The 18,223-nt window shown below is 36.3% G+C and overlaps 1 long non-coding RNA gene across 3 annotated transcripts in view; it reads left to right on the forward strand.

Annotated features, from left to right (window-relative positions):
* Positions 1-18,223, forward strand: part of LOC129092652 (uncharacterized) — an 87,194-nt gene that overhangs the window by 54,821 nt on the left and 14,150 nt on the right. The window contains exon 4 of one of the 3 annotated variants that reach the window (XR_008531264.1): positions 835-1,028. This is a non-coding gene — a long non-coding RNA (uncharacterized LOC129092652). Of the gene's footprint in view, positions 1-834; positions 1,433-18,223 lie in introns of those variants that run through there. The other 2 variants (XR_008531263.1, XR_008531262.1) reach the window with 2 other exon arrangements.

Here is an 18,223-nt window from a genome sequence, read left to right on the forward strand (position 1 = left end):
CCGTTAAACACAGATAATCTTTACTATTAAACACAGATAATCTTTACTATTAAACACAGATAATCTATACTATTAAACACAGATAATCTTTACCGTTAAACACAGATAATCTATACTATTAAACATGGCTAATCTATATTATAAAACCAAGGTAATCTATATTTTTTAAACACACCTAATCTATATTATTAATCACAGATAATCTATTCTACTAGACACAGATAATCTACACTAGAATACAATCTGAGAACTTCAGTCATTAATAGAGAAATCTCCCAGGAGTTATCGGAAAAGAAGCAGAAGAAAAACGTGTAAACCCAATAACACACAGATTAGATTCATCTTCCTGTTATGACCGTAACGCGTTTATAGAGTTTTTAGTCGTTGATTAATATCCCGTCATGAATACTATGTATCCTGTTCAGTTTTTAAAGTTTTGTTCAATTAAATATTTTATTGGAGGATATTATAATTCCTGATTATGATACCGCTGGACAGTTGAGTAAATCTGATAAATTGTACATGTGGTTAGCTTTAATTTTAGAGATTAAAATGTGTTTCCTTCTCTGCAGGATTGTAAAAAGCACTTTTTTTATTAGTGGGCAATAAAAGCTGATAGTTTATTGTGTTGGATTGTGTGCCGTTCCAGCCTGTTGTCTTTTTATTTGCTCACAGTAGGCCTATAAAGCACATAATGAAGCCCCGCACCACCTGACCACCACATCATGCAATATCTTTATGTTTTTATACTTTTAACGTTATTTTACCACGTTCACATGCATTCTTTTCTTTCTCTGGTGTCCTAACTATTTATTTCCCCTCCTTGTGTTCCAGTTGAGATGTTGCCGGGTCAGTTTGGGGTCATGACATCATCATCAGGAGACGGGCGTCTGGGAGCAGCGACCACAGGATGAGGTGGGAACTGTGTGTCGTGGTTTTTTTCTGCTGGTTCTTGGGAAAAGAAATGGAGTGCTGTGGCTTCACCTCAGGAAATAAGTTGCTCGAAAGTTGAAGCGTAAGATAAGTAGGTACGTTTATTATTGTCGCATTGCACCAAATGATCATAAAACCACCTGCAGGAGGTTCACAGGGTCGTGAACTGTCCAGCTGCTGAGGTTCTTTGGCTTCCCAAACACTTGTGGGCTGTTTTGGAGCTAAAAATCTGCTAAAACCACCCAGTGAGGTCATGCTGATTGAATTTCAGCTGGTGGTGAACACAGAAAGTAAAATACATCACTTTATATATCTATTTTTCTTAGAAACAAGCTGAGAAAAGCAACTTGAAAACAATAAATTCTTCATATTTTTTGTGATTTACAGGCATTCATAGACTTTAATGAAAGAGAGCAAGATAAGTTTGAATCAAAAGTTGTAAGCTTTATTTCTTACATTTAACTGCTGTATTTTTGTGTGTATATACTGTGTGTGTATATATATATATATATATATCAAATATTTATTGTCTTTACAACCATGAACTGTTCTGTAGTAATATTTGGAGTTATCACTAAAGCTGTGTAGGTAAATATAATGACAAAACAAATACAGTGATAAAAAACATATGACTAAAGAAGTCCTAGATGTATTGCCCAAACAGAAAAAAACAATACATCCGCTGTTTGACAATCCTGGATCAGTTATCAGCATGTACAATATCTCATTTTGTTGCACAATATTTTCCCAGAAATTATTCCGATAAACGATATTAATGTCATTTTAATAACCTACATCATGACAGTGAAAGAAATATTCTTTTCACAGCCAAGTATCCAATGGGAAACCACAGTGTGTACTTATCTTCAACAAACATAGTTGGTTTCTCAAGCTGAGGGTTTGAACGTCATTAAAAGTATATTATATTGAAATATAGGCAGGTGCATTTTCTGATCTGCTAATTCAATATTGACCCATGAAATGTTAGAAACACTTTCATGAACACATTAATGAGTCAACGTGACTGAATGAATCATTCTTCCTCTCTTTGTGTTGTAGATAATTGTAGATCCTGTTTCTTAATAATCAAATAAATAAGTTTTAAATCCAGCTTTTGTTTTGGTATTTTAATATAAACGGTCATGAAATGCACTGAGAAAATAAATGTCTTTTACTGTTTTAAGAACAAGTGTGAATAGTGAACAATAGTGCTTTTGTGTCCTTCACATACAACAAATCAATAACATAATTAAAAATCATCATCTTAATTAATTATCACATAATTTAGGGCTGCTGCTGCAAAGATTATTTTTATTATTGGTCTGATCTACTTATTATTTTCTGGATCGACAGTTTGGTGAATTGAGCGTCAGATAAAGTTCTTTGGCTGGTAAGATTACTTGGAAGGTGAATCATTTTTTTAAACATTTGCAGATTATTTTTCTGCTGATAAACTGGAAATTACAATTTTTATTCCAGCCGCTTTAGCAAAGTGCAAAGAAAAGCTTAAAGCATTAAAACACTGCTTTCATAAGAATGTTATCACTTCAACAAAACGATTTACTTATTACTTTCTTATATAGAAAATACACACAATTAACTGTTTATTTGGGGATGAATCAATATTGTCTGTGAGGTTTAATAAACTCAAGTTCTTATGGATTTGGATTTATTCTCCTGCATCAGAGGCTGCACCTGAACGCATCACAGGACTCCTGCACTTCCTCAAAAATCAAACTACATGTGGAGAAAACAATATGGCTGCTTGTGTTTGCAAAGGGAGTAGAGCAGCAAGGGTTGATTAACAGAAGAGACGTGAAAAGTGATGATGATGAAACCCTAATGACACATTTAACTTTGCTGACGTGTTGGTTCTAATAAAAGATAATAATTTAGTTAATGTTATTTTAACAACTGTAGGATAAACTGAGAGCGACTGCTGAGTAACACTGCAGGGTTTAAAAAGTTGTCATTTATGGGTCGAGAGAGTTTCAGACCCTCCAGGCTGTAAAACCACGTTGTTAAATTTCAAAATATAAGAGCGTGCATCATCGATAAAAGATTTACTCTTTCCCAAAACATGTTCTGGTTCTGCTGAGATGAACTGAATGTCCATCAGAGGTGGAGGCGTTTTGTTTCCAGGTTCTCTGCGTTAATGTTTTCAACAATGAGAGCGCAAAACATCTCGTGTTGATGGGTTCACTAGTTTAAGAGATGAACTGCAGACAGACGGGGCTTTGTATTGGATTGGCAATACGCATCGAGCATGATTCAGTACATTTTGATATATTTAAATACTGTACACAAGGCAATATGTTGCACATTTCCTAAATCTATTTTTAGTAAACCGTCATGTAAAGAACGCACCACCATGTGCATCAAAATCTCTGCATGGCAACATTTGTGACGTTAAGCAGACGACTCAAATATTTTGGGAACTACTGGTTTAATGTTTAAAAGTTATATTGTAAAATCTTAACATTAAAAACAGGCTGTCAGATAAAATGGAGTGCAGTAAAAACGTACAATGTTTCCCTCTGAGATGAAGTGGTGTAAAAGTATAAAGTATCATAATTCAAGTAAAATACAACAGTATTATATTTGAATATTTGGTTACTTTTTATTATTGTTAAATCCATGTGCTGGGTCTGCAAATGTCTTCCAAAGTTTTACATTAACATCATTATTGTTTCCTACCATGTGACACCGTACAGTTTTAAACAGTCGGGATATATATCAGTTTATCATGCGGTTTAATACTTTCTGTCTCATCTACAATTAAAACTTGCATTTATCAGAATGATACGTACAATGGAGAGAACGGGAAATATGAATAATCAGCTTCTTAGTGTGAATAAGCTATTAAGTAATAATTACCTGACCAGTGGCCTCCAGATAATTTAGAGGTTGTCACTTCTGATTTGTCAGTTTAATATTTTTTATTTAAGACGTTGTGTTCCTCACTTCAGCAGCAGAGATGCGAGATGAAGAGCGAGATAAAACGCTGACTAAAAAAAGAAGGAAGAAAGGCTGATTGTGTGTGTCGGTGTTTGAAAGAGAGCGTGAGAAGCTCAAACACAGAACAGGAAACAGAACGAGACCGAGTGAGTCAGTCAGAGAGAGAAGGAGGAGAATTCGCTTTTCTTTTCCAATTTCAGACCCAAACAGTGGAGTTTAGCAGAAGTGAATCCCGACAGTCAGATACTGATGACGTTACACCAGTGAAACCCTTCAGAGTCGGAGGAAGCTGTCAGCTGCTGTTGTTCTGTCTGACAACAGCAAAGCTTCAGTTCACGTTTCTGTAAAAGTCTATTCAGGAAACGTTCGCTTCCACTGGACTGATGAGAAGCAATAAAAACTGGACTCTCAACAACAGGAAGAGACGTTTGGTGACGATGACCGCAGACAGAAAGTCACCAAACACTGACTTATATGTTGAGCAAATGAATATTTATATTGACTTTAATGCTTTAACACGTTCTCACTCCTGTCTCGTCACATACAGACGCTTGATCAGTGTCTCTGCTCTTCAAACTATGACGCTCTAGTTTCCCCTTTTAGTGTCAGTTTGGACTCTTTATCAGTTTCTGCTCGTTACATATATAGTGTCTTTCAAAATAAACTTCTGTGTTCACAGGAAACGTAGTATTCTTTTTAACATATAGTTTATTTTCTAAATAAACTTCTGGGTTCACAGGAAACATAGCTTTCTTTTTAACACATAGTTTATTTTCAAAATAAACTTCTGCGTTCACAGGAAACATACAGTTTTGTCTCTTAACAATTATAGTCTTTCAAATTAAAGATCAGTTTTTACAGAAAACACAACTCGTGACAGTGTTTTTTCATTATTATTTACATTTAATGTCTTTCAAAATAAATTTCTGTGGTCACAGGAAACATACAATTGCCATTCGTTACAGTATCTTTTCAAAATAAACTTCAGTCTTTACAGGAAACGTACAGTTTTCACTCGTTAAATGCGTTTATTATTAAAACAAACTTCCATGTTGATACAAAGTTACAATTTCCCGTTTGTTACGTGCATAACGTCTTTTCAAAATAAACTGTGTTCACAGGAAATGTACAGTTTGGCTAGTGACAGAGTGTCTTGTTTAGGTTTTAAATTAAATAAGTACATTTGTGAAATAACTCATTCGTTAGCTGTGGCCCAATTCTTTATATACATGCTCATTCTAATACAGTTTCCGTACTACATACTTGTCATAGTGTTTCAGCAGTATTTATACAAACAATAAACATACCCGTACTTAAATGACTTGTTATAACTTTTAAACAAACTTAAGTTTAACTTGCAGGGACTTTGGTTTCTGCTCAAGTTAAACTTCACAAATAGGAAAACAAAATGTCTTTTTTGGGCAGTTTTTTTATTATCTCCTTATAAAATGTCCCACTTGTTTTTCACCTGAGTCCAGGTGCAGCACAGGGAGATGGTTGTAAAACGGTTCCCTGATAGCAGTGACTCACTGCGGTGTTGTTTCTCTGCAGACGTCAGCCGATAAGAGGAGCGTCCACAGATATTCATCAGGACGTGTTCGTACTCTGGCACCTGGCCGTCTCAGCGTGTGTCAGTGTTTTTTCTTCCATTTCGCTGACTCACCTTTTCATTCCAATGCACTTGTTTTCATTTCAACAACTTAAAACAATTGTCCCTTGCCCTCGTCAGAGATCCATACAATTGGATGCTGAGCCAAAAGGCGTCACAGTGTCTATTCTGCCCGTCTGATCGAATCAAACGGACAAACACTACGTTTCAACCTGTTTCAACAGGAATAACAACGATGATATCGATTCAGCAGACCGGTTAATGAAGTGTTTTAACTGTAGACGCTGTCACCTGTGCAATGCTCCGTAGATATGTGTTGATTAACTTGTCTAACTTTAAAGTTTAGAGCTTTACTGCCTGGAGACGCTTAATTAAAGACAAAATAAAACAACAAAACGTGCGATCATGTTCTCTGCTCTTCCTCTTCCTCTGCTGTGCAGCTCTCACTGGTCTGCTTAGTGCAGATAATTCAAACAATTCACATTTTCTCATGTCTTAAATGCACGTGATCAAGACATTTACAGAGAATAGTGAAATAAAAAGTGACAAATTAATTTACAAAACAGACGACTCTTCAAAGTCCTTCTACCTTCTGTGGTTTAGTGGAACATTCTAGGAAACGAGTCTCCCATCTCTGGAACATTCGAGCACCCAGGTCTCATTTTTTATGATTTTGACTTCATAAACATTTAAATGAACTGTCAGATGTCAGTTATATTGTCTATAAGCTGTGTTTCTCTACAGTAAATCCTCTGTTTTGTTTTTATCTGTGGGCAAGCTGACTAACGGTGATGTAACCGTGAACGAGCTGCCGTACAAAGTCTCGCCTTGTTTGGTAGATTAGAATTACTTAACCGGACTTCATCTCAAAGACAGTGTCACACAAACACAGTAAAAGATAAAGGCCTGTCGGATCAGTTTTAACACCGTGATGATGACAGCTCACCGGAGGTTAAACACGCCGGATAACAAAAAAGACGGATGGTTTAAAAACGGAGACCCCGGGATCCTCAGGAGCCTTTTTCATTTGTCTTTTAGTGAAAAAACAACATGTTTTTTCTTTAGAGTTATATCAGTTTTCATTTATGCTCCATAGTGCGATAAAAACTACATGGAGGGTGTGTGTGTGTGTGTGTGTGTGTGTGTGTGTGTGTGTGTGTGTCAGTCAATGCAGAGCCTCAGGCCTCTGTTACTGAGAATACGCCCAGACATGTCCAAGAGCACCCTTTCCACACACGCACACACACACACACACACACACACACACACACACACACACACACACACACACACACACACACACACACACACACACAAAACCACATTTAAATCTCCATGCAGCAGAGATGCACACAGTTACACAGAATGTGCGACACACACCATAAACACACACACGGTGGTTTATGGCTCAGATAAGAGGGACGGTCCTGGGTTCAGCCTCGCTCTGACACAGTGGACTCAGTGTTCTGGTGAATCTAACAGCCACTAATGACCTCCATGACACCTGGCGGGGCAGAAGTCACAAGCTGCCCTCGTCTTCAGAGATTAGCTCAAAGGGGCGGTAGAGCAAACCTCACGGATGAAAATCTCAAAGGCCGTGGAAATAAAACCAAAACTAACTTCTAAGGTTTCTAACGAACCAGGCGGCAACCTCTGGTTCTGAGAAGTGAAGTCAAAGCTTCATGTGTTAAAGCTGCATTCTCTCTCCTGTCCACCAGGGGGCGACTCCTCTGGTTGTATAGAAGTCTATGAGAAAATGACTCTACTTCTCTCTTGATTTATTCCCTCAGTAAACATTGTAAACATGAGTTTATGGTCTCAATCTCTAGTTTCAAGTCTTCTTCAATACAGCATGATGTTCATTTAGTAAATGATGCTCCATTTAGAGTCAAACAGACCATAAAGCAGGGGATGCTTTATGCTTTTTATTATTCAAACTGTAGGTTTGTGCAGGTTTCCAATGTCATGGTAGTGATGATTATCTATCAGTCGGTCCAACATGTTCTCACTCACAACTCTTTGAAAATACCCCCTGCATCAGTTTATACTTGTTACATAATAGTGTATTTTCATCAGTAAGTTTACTTACTTTTTAGGTTTACTTGGTTTGGATTCTGTTTTACTTTTCCAATGTGAGGTTCCAAGGATAAAGGATTTTGTAAATTTGTGATTTTGTGCTATAAATATAAATTGAATTGAATTAGGCAACACAAATACTTGGCTTGGTTTAGGAAAAGATTGTGGTTTGGATTAAGATAAGTACGTTTGTTATGTACAATAATCTGTTATGTGACAACAGCAGGGTAAGATAAGTCAACGCTGACTGGGTGAAAGTCCTGTGTTTGTCTGACTCGTCCATCCACAACAACCTCCTCCCTGCAATAACTTTCTGTCTCTTTTACGTCCTTTGCTCTGAGCGTTTAACAGTGACCTGGATGTGATAGTTGAAAGCCCAGTGCGACACTAAAGGATGACTGGTCGATAATTATTTCTGACATATGATTTGCAAATAGAGTCTTGACTAGAAATCAAATCATTTCTTCGTGAGATTGGTATTTTATTGGTTTATAAAGTGTCAGTGTGAAGACGAACTGGACCGGGAATAAAAGACAACCATGTATTATTGACCAAATGAAATGTTTTGTAATTTGGCTTTAACCAACCTTTAAAATAACTCAGAAGTTTAGGGTTTTTTTCAGGGCAAAAGTTATAAATCCAGATTTATTCTCCCCTTACTTAAGTTCTCTGTTGGTGGAAGCTGTAATTCATATCTCATCAGTATTACAAACAGCCCTCAATGTGGTCAAAGTTCAACTCTGCAAAGTAACTCTGCAGTGATCGAGTAAAAGGGAAGTGCCAGGAAAAGAAAAAGAGAAATAATGTAAAAGTGGAACACGTTTGTGTTTCAATCAACTTTCCTGCAGCAGCTAAAGATCTCATCTAGAATGACTGAGCATAAGAAAGGAGAAAGATCAACAACGCCTTTAAGACACTTTAACATAAGTCTTTTTTACAAAATAAATGTGAAGACTAAAATGTGTGTGGATTTATACAGATGAAGTTATTAAATCTGCCTCTGTGGAGAAGAATAACTGCATTTATTAGGTTGTTAAATACTCACATTGTGCTACTTTCTTCTTTCATAGAAATATGTTTCCAGTGATTCTAAGTAATGGGTTCTTTCCCGTTTTAATCAGTATCACGACTTGTATAGTAAGAAACAGGAGGTCTGTTGTCTTCAGCAATGAACGCATTTTAATGAAATTATTGTCATTTTGATTCAGTCACATGTGAGGCTGAACATTGCGGGTAGAAATACAGTTTCATGTGAGATATATTTACATAATTTCAACTTTTCCTAAAACGTTTATTTATATTTATATTATTAATGATTAAGGCATTTTATCTGGAACCTGGGTTTTTAAGTAATGAATTCACAAACTGAATACTACGCAAATAATTATTAAATATAAAGGGGGGGGGGCATGCCTCATTAGTAACAGTTACACATGCTTGTGTTCACAGATTTAACCAGCAGACACACTAGTATTAGCAGCGGTGATTCATCAGTCTGAAGCAGCGCGTTTACAATGGTGGTGGTTTGTTTTACAGAAGTGCATCATGAGTCAGATGATGGAGGCAGCGAGGACGGTGAGAAAACGTTGATGTCGCGCAGTTAACCCAGTTAATAGAAGACAGATGTGAAAGGTTGAAATTAAAGTTTTTGAACTATAAACTTGAAAAGTAAAACATGTGATTAGTATTGTCTGTGTGACTGAGGTCCCATAAAGCTTCTGAGTTGGTGCTAATGCAAAAATATTAAGATTGCATAAAACAACTCTGTAAAAATACATCATTAAAAACAGCAAAACGACGAGAAGATGCAAAAAAACCTTAATATTTAAGTAAAAGCTCCTAATTCAAATTAATGTCAACACAAATACATTTACAGACACTTTCATTTGCAGAGAAATACTGAAGATTCACAGAGTTTCCTTAAATTGTTGCGATAATACACATTTAATCAAGTGACAGCACTAAAAGTTCTGCAGCTCTGCTTTGATACTTCAATGATTTTAGAACAACATTACTACAATAAAACCAACAGGACGAGAAAATCAGCATCAATGTTTAAAACTATTTATTTTATGAATTGAACATTCCAATAAACTTAATTTTATTTTGACAAACTGTGGACCATCATTGTTTAATGCAGCGCAAAACAAAACGAAATAAAACTCTTAAATGTTGATAACAGAGTTTCAAACTATTCTCTTCATATTCTCATAGTACACTGTTTGTAATCAACATCAACAAGGCAGCATTAATCTTCAGAGCACACCGGATCTTTGGCGTGTTCTGTATATGCAGACGACTTCATACTGTTTCCTTTCAAACACATATTCAATGGCATTTCTATGATAACAGGCAGACAAAGTCATGACTGTGTGAGTGTATTAAGCAGCTAAAAGGGCAAAAAGATTTCAAATGCGTTGACTTTTAAAATCGACTTTGACGTCATCCATTACTCCGACTAAAACACCTGCTGTTGCAAAAAATTGAGACAGTTGGACCGACAGCTTCTATACTTAATTTCTGAGCTGAGAAATCATAAATTGTTGGATATTTGGCTGTCCATCTTTTGTGTTGCTGCATTTCTATCAATGGCTACAAAGACTAACAGGCCTTAATTCGTAGATGTCATACGTTACTATTTTGTAAACGATGTAATAATGAAGGAGAAATATAAAGAAGGCAGGTGGATGGGTCCAACAAACAGAGATCTTCCCTCCAGCAGACCGCTGTTTGTTCCCCGTGTGAAACAAGAAGTCAATGTTTATTTATTTGTCACGTAATTTTAATTTGCGTACTTCAGTAAAAACACTTCAGTAGTCAACAAAGTCTTTTTGTTGCCTAAACCTAACTAAGTTGTTTCCTGTGAAGATGGGAGTTTATTCTGTAAAGACGTATTCATGTAACAAGCTCAAATTAAAACGTGTTTCTGGACTTTTGACGGAAAACTGGGAGTTACTTTTCGTAAGATATACGGAGTGTTGTATGAGGATACGTTGGCTATTGACATGGTGAGTAAAATGTTGTGATGGTTAAAACCAAGAAAATAAATTCCAAGTTGTGGCAAAGTGAAAGTATCCTTTAAAAGTAATTTTCCGTGTAATCCATAGATCTCTTTGTGTTGTAGAGGATTAGTTCTAGTAATCAAACCTGATTTCTAAAGACGCTCCTTCTCTTTTCTTTTTCTTTGTTGACACTATCGTGGTTGTGTGGGACGTAAAGAGGAAGAGTTATGACGCAGAAGTAATTCTTTACATGAAAGAAAAACTGCTTTTGGCCACAGGAGTTTGTTGGATGTTTCTCCAGAGTGATGTGGCTCCAAAGGGAGGCTGGTTATCTGCCAAAGTGTCCGTTAAGAGTTGAACGACTGCAGTTTATTCAGCGTGAAAGAAATGAAAGCACATTTGCTGCTTAATGAGAATTAATTTTCCAGACTAGACCACTTGTCGGGTGTGACAGTTAAATTGTTGTAAATGAGAGTTATGCACTGAACCCATTTGTTGTACTAATTCAATGGAAAGTGAGTCGAATCCTGCCCTGACATGTGTGAAACCACACGCACACACGCACACACACACACACACACACACACACACACACACACACACACACACACACACACACACACAAATGTGACACAACATGCTATTTTGAAAGTAGCTGAGTAGATATGATTTGCATCGGTGGTGTCGGGCATAAAGTGTGGCAACTGCAAACTTTAAATGTCAAATCTGCTGTGTTGTTGTTTTACACAATGTTACGCCTGTAGAGGCTTTTTTTTGAGTGACGTAAAGTCAAGCAAGGAAATGTTTCATCCAAACCTTAAACAAATAATGGCACCAAGTCAACATCTACAAGGTTTTGAATGATAAAACAAATGGAATAGCCTCCTCACTTTGTTTCTACCAGTGAGTCTGATTTATCATTTTATATATAAATGAGTGCATTGCTGATGTTATCAATAAATGGTTTTATAATAAAGACTTGTATTGAGATAAATAAATAAACACAAGTTGCAAAAATTATTTTAATGGAGGCTTTCAAAAAACTCAAGTCAATCTACACATGAAGGGTTAAGAGTTAGCTTTGGTTAAAATGGAGAAGCCCACAAACACACACACACACACACACACACACACACACACACACACACACACACACACACACACACACACACACACACACACACACACACACACACACACACACACAGCGGCTTGTTGTTGTTCACTCTCAGGCGGACATGTTGAAATGTGAAGATGCCGAGTCATACTCAACGTGGTCGCCTGTGATATCATCGGGAAGTAGTGCAACTCCTGTGATTCTGCTCTCTGTGCATTTATTTGGTTATAATTCATATTTTAGATTATGTTTCTGAAAGTGCTTTTGTGAATTGGACATTAAACACTCAGTGTGTTTGTGTGTCAGAGGATAGAGGTGTTAGAATAGTTGTCTATGTTCGTGAAAACACCGTTTAACACCGATTTAATTTCTAAATTTGAATATGTGTTGTTCAACATCAGACCCACTGAGCACAAAACAGATGATTTAATAAGAGGAGCTTTGGAAATGTAATGTTTTGAAGAGAAAACAGGAAGATAATTCACCCCAAACTGCTGCTAAAGACCACCACTGACACAGTGTTCTTTCAGTTTGTCTCTGGCTTTATATATATTCATATAGATATTTATATCTATATATATATAGATATATATATAGAAGGCTTTGGTGCAGCGGTCTGTTTGCCTCATTATTTAGGATGCAGCAGTCAGTTTGGGTCATTGGGAGAAAAGTCTGATCTTGAAAAACATTTCGGATCCTTGTGGGGGAAATGTAAATGTAAATATGAGCAGACGGTTACAGAACAATATAAGAATGAACTTATGGAATAAAAAAAACATTAAAGCAAACGGTTGCATGTGACAGAGATATGAGAGCAGCGTTTCAAGTCAGCTTCCAGTATTTTATAAGAGGAGGAGGCGATTGATTCACTGTTGTGTGTGGATGTACAGTCATATTTCATCAGCTCAATATGTTGCATATGTTGGATTTATGAGTTTAGCAGCTACGTTATCATTGTTACACTAAGCTTGATCTGTTATCTAACTTTAACCAAGTAGTTTTGTTGCCTAACCTAACCAATCATTTCACAACAGAGAGGCTGTTATGAAACGTGTTTTTGGTTCTGATACGTTGACGTTCAACCTTTCCTGTAGTTTGTAGAAAAATCAAACATTCTTTCTGACTGTGTTGCAGTAATTTCCTCTTCTGATATCTGAAAGTGTGTGAATGCAGTTATTCAGCCTCAAAACAATAATGTGACATGGGGAGTGAGGTGTACTTCAGGCACAACGTATTAGCTCTGAACACATGAAATGGTAAAAGTGGATTTTCGGGTAAATTTCACTGAAAACATTATATATATGTTTTTATTATTATTTCAAAAGCATTTTGATCCCAACAGAAGCCATTACAAAGTAAAACCCTTAGGTTACTGTGTCATTGCACTGATCTACAGGCCAGATGCTGCTGCAGTCCACAACATGGATCAGTTTATAGACAAAATGTGGGAACAAAATCTGCAAGATTCGCACTAAAAACATCCAAATCCAAAATACTTCTTGAGCTAAATGTCTAATATTTGTAAAGAAATGAAATCTGTGACATATCTGTAGAAAGAGACCCTAAATGTGTCACTCATCACTGTAGAAATGAACAAAACGTAGGGCAAACATCTGCTCTAATATTAAATATGTATATCTTGTGTTCTATCTGTTGTTGTATATTTAAACATGATTTCAACACAATGCAGTATCTGATTGACACCATGACATGTGTGACAAACTGTAACTTGACTGTCCTTCTGTCTGAGTCTACAAACTAAATCTCTGCTGTGTTTATATATCTGTTCAAAAATATCTCAGCCAATCACACGAGACCTCTGATCTTACAATCTGATTGGAGACGAGTTCTGGGTCACCAGGCAACAGTTCCTCATTGGTGGAGACAACAACCAATGAGGAGTGAGAACCAGCCCAGGATGGAGGGGGTGTGATTACCTTACATTTAGACTTTAGCTAACATCAGCTCACATTCAGCAGTGAATGAGTGTATAGACAGACAGGAATGAAATAGAGTTAATGACAAATAACCCAAATAAATAAGAGTTATAGTTGCTCATAAACAACATGTATGTGGATGATTTTTACCTTTTTTATGTCAGAATGTTTTGGGAATATACGTTTCTGTTAATCCAAGAGTCCTTGTCTAGCTCTTTGATCAAATTTAAACTTTCCATGTAAAGCGTAACTTATTCTGGTAAAAAGCAGATGAGTTTAAAAAAACCTCAACACTCATTCAAGAACACAAATGTGATTCACTCCGTCTTGGTTTGTTGGGGCTATCAGGGTGAAATGAGGTTCATTACAGAAGATGTTAATGCACCTAAAGCAGTTTGGTAACTTCCAGAAGAAGAAGAACTTCTTCACTAGCTAACAGCTATTCTTAACCCAACATGAAAACATGAATGAATGGTATTTATGAACTACGAGCAAGGTTGGCTCTTCGTAATGATGTAATATTGTTTTTTTTATTCATTTAACATAGTTTAAGTACTTATGTTAAGTTGCCTTCAACTTCTTTTACGTTGTTTATGTACTTATTATATATGATATATTTTTTTCTAGTAGTTTTTATGTGTGAACCTTACGGCGTTACTGTTGTTTTGTTAAACCTTTATATGCTTTAATCCCATGAGATCAGGTTGTAAAATGCCTGACCGAGCAGAGAGAACGTTCATGCCTTTTTATTCTTGAATTCTGTAAATCTGGTTTTCAGAAGCCGTCCGCGTCTCCGCACCGCTTCATGTTCATGAGTCCTTTACTTACATTATATTACGAGTATCATACTAGATCATGCTTGTATGAAATATAACAAATATATTATATTATACAGGCATATTTATGTTCATATAATATTCCTGTTTAGTGAGATGATTCTCCTGAATTTGCCTCCAAATTTTGATAAACTTTGCTTTATAATTTCCAGAAGACGACCTCTGCGACAATTAAAAATGACAGAGATCCGTAGGTAGTAAACACCTCCATGTGAACAGAACTTTAGACCATGATTTAAAGTAAACCCACAACCTCCTGGTTACCACCGTCCCAAAAACATGTGCATAAATGGGTGTAACCTTTGGACACTGAAGGCACCTGGTAAACAAAAGCTGATTTATTCTATTTTACCCACGAAACTCAAACCAGATGGGATTATTTTTACATCTTTGTTTCAGCAGATGTTTTCAGTTAAAGTTTCCATTAAACAATTTGTGGTTTTGAATAAAGACTAAGCTTTGACCAAAGAGGCCGCTCACGAGAGTCTCATCAGGTTGATTCAGATCTTTGGTAGGGCTCTCAATAAGAATAATAAAAGGGAGAATATAATTATGGATTTGTATAGTAAGTATGACTGTTATTAGCCCTGATAACAAGTTAAAGCTGCAGGACGTTTAAGGTTGACAGGACTTCATGAATAACTTATGTTTTGTACTACAATCCTGATCAAGTAACACAAAGTGGACTCATTTGGCCTACAAGCGCTTTACAATCAATACAACACATTCAATCGTTAAAAAGCTAAAAGGGATGCAACAGAAGTGGTATATAGAGAGTAGACGGAAGAATGTGCAAAAGCCCACGCAAGCTGTGAATACTGTACATGAATCACGAGTTTTGAGTTTGAGTTTGAATGAATCACTAACTTTAGAATATAGTTTGGGTCTGACTCCTCAGTTTCACTTTTATGCTTCCACTTTATGGAGACCACAAAAAACTCAGCAGGGTCGACCAGATGTTGTCTGAGGTGTCTCAAAGATGTTGCTCCACCACAGTTTATGATATCGGAACATTTAGGTTGATGTGTGGAAGGAGAGAAAACTATTAAACGCAGCAACGTGAATTCTACTTGACAAATAGTGAATATGAATCTGTGAGCATTGTTTCATTTCATTTCATGTTTATTTGGTAGGGTTAGGGTTAATGCATATATATATATATGTATATATATGTATATAGAGAGAGAGAGAAGGGTTAGGGTTAGATATATAGGATATATATAGAGAGAATTGCACAACATTTATCCAACGTAGTGCATTGAAGCATCATTAACTGTTGCTAATTTCCAATTAAATAAAACTATGTGGTATATTGTGTGTCCTATTTGTAAAGCAGAACGGCTTTCAGACACACTCATATATACAGTATACAGTTTTTACAGACTGGCTTTTATGTGATGTTGTCTCTTTACTGCTTTATTTTATTATGGATATCATTATTTTCATTTAACTGAATTTCTTTCATTTTATTTCTTTTATTTATGTTTTGTTTTGTTTTATTTTATTTATGTTTTATGGTTGATCTATTGTACTGTTTTATCCTTTAGTTTGTGTTGCTTTGTTTGGACTCACTGTTGAGTTTTCTGTTGTTTTATTGATTTGGTTTTTGCTGCTTTTTCTGTCAAAGACCTTTGTAAACTCCTTTTTAAAGGTGTAATATAAATAAAGTTGTTATTATTATTATTGTTATATACAAATATAGACACTTGAAGACATATACATAGCATACACACACCACCCCTAAAAAAATCGTCAACTGTCACCTTCTTATATAGAATATAGTTTATGAGGTGCTTCTTTCTCATGAGGAACCTTTTTAAGTTGGGAAGTTGACTTGAATAAGTTCAGTTCTTTGTGTTGTGTTCATTTTTTTATAGAGGTAAATTCCTGTCCCATCTGAAAGTACCGGGAAGCTTTAAGCTGCTTCTGATCCTCACTGACACAAAAACAGGAATATGAAACACGCATGAGCACGTTGTCCTGTGCTACCTGAATCTGTGAGATTCTCCCTTTCTTAACGGCTTTTATCTGACGACACGTGTCAAATTCTGGAAACTTCTATGAACTCCTTATGCTACTCAGAAAGTGTAACTGAACATTTCGACAAAAGAGGAAAAATCCTGAGGAAAAACGAGTCACAGGACGACTCACCGAGTAAGAGTAAGAGACGTGATCAAAAGATGCCAAAAGTGCAAGAATCTCAAATAAATCCAGAAGCTTCTGACATTTGTTTTGCAAGAAGCTCGATTTAAGACTTACTGCTCCTTCAACAATTCATAAAATGTCTTTTAGGTGAAATACAAGGAAGTTAAGTCGAGAGGCTGCAGGTTTCAGAGGAAGCAGTTCATGTTTGCTGGTAGAATACAAAGTTTTATGACAGTATAGACCCACAATAAATACTGAGAGGAATATAAACATGTTTTATAATACGGCATAGCATTTAAAAAATACACGTAGGAATTGAGGTTTGAGCATAAATGGTTTCTCATCATCCAAACAGAAATCCAGCATCCCTCCCATCAGGAGAGGAGGAAGAAGTATTCTGAATAAAGGGGTTAATAACAAAACTTAAAAAAATACTAATATTAACAGTTGATGCATTAATGTGTAAGAAGTATTTCAATGTTGTACCCCGTCTGATTTATAAAACTTTATATTCTGTTTGGTAGTTTAATATAAAATAATGTATGTATGTGAAGGTGATGACAAAAAATGAATCAGAAACTGTTTTTGTAACCGACTGAAATGCATGAGATGATTCCAGAATCTGTTGTTTTCTTTCATCTTAAATTTTACAGAATTTAATATTTTTGCACTTTAAACGCCTGGTTGGACAAAACAAGAAGAGCTGCTGTTGTTTTTCTAGACAGGACAGTCTCGTCCAGGACAAGCTCCTCTATCGGTCTCCAGAAGTCAGACTCTTGTTTTTGTGGCTGATGTGCAGTGCGAGTGACCAGAAAACATCTTAATCCTGCTCTTTCTGAACTCATATCCAGTTTAGTTTTCACAGCAACTATAGTTGTGGTTGCATTTTGATTTAAGTCACGTATTGTTTGCCTTCGTGCTCTGAGTCAGATCTTCTGAAAGACAAGAGGAGGAACTTCACCATGAACCAAAATGCACTCCAAGAGCGGGTCACAGGTTTACTTCAGCCTCTGAGACAAATCTCTCTCTCTGATTGGTTTACAGAGGGATGACAGGCGGGGTTTACAGTATGGTGTGATAACCGGATTCATAAGGAAAGTACCTGAAGATCTGAGATGGGCTGGGAGTCATGTATCGATGTGAGGTCACTGAGGGGTAAACAATGATTGTTTAACCAGGAATCTAAACCGGGATTCTACTTTCATTAAAGTCACCGTGAGCTTTATTTTCCTCTGTTCTTGGCTCTTATTTTCTGAGGAAATGTGTCTGAATCTTCCTCATCTTGAAGAACAATCATCTCTCGTTACATGACAAACAATCAGTCACACATACTGTTACACTGATCACATACAAAGCTCACAGCGAAACCTACCAAAAAGAAGAATGTGCTGTAATTCGTAGATATCCCACAATATAAATCTGAATGTTATCCATGTGATCACGAACGAGGAAGTATAAAGAGCAGAAAAATTCACAAAGTATTAAAAGATCTTTTCTAGACCTAACTAAGTATTTCACCATCTTTTCCTAAAACTAACGACGTTGTTTCCTGTTAAGGCGGAAGTTTATTTTGAACAGATTCATCTAAAAAAGCAGAAATTGGCACTTGT

Source organism: Anoplopoma fimbria, chromosome 6, assembly GCF_027596085.1.
Source record: "Anoplopoma fimbria isolate UVic2021 breed Golden Eagle Sablefish chromosome 6, Afim_UVic_2022, whole genome shotgun sequence".
Lineage (NCBI taxonomy): Eukaryota > Metazoa > Chordata > Actinopteri > Perciformes > Anoplopomatidae > Anoplopoma > Anoplopoma fimbria.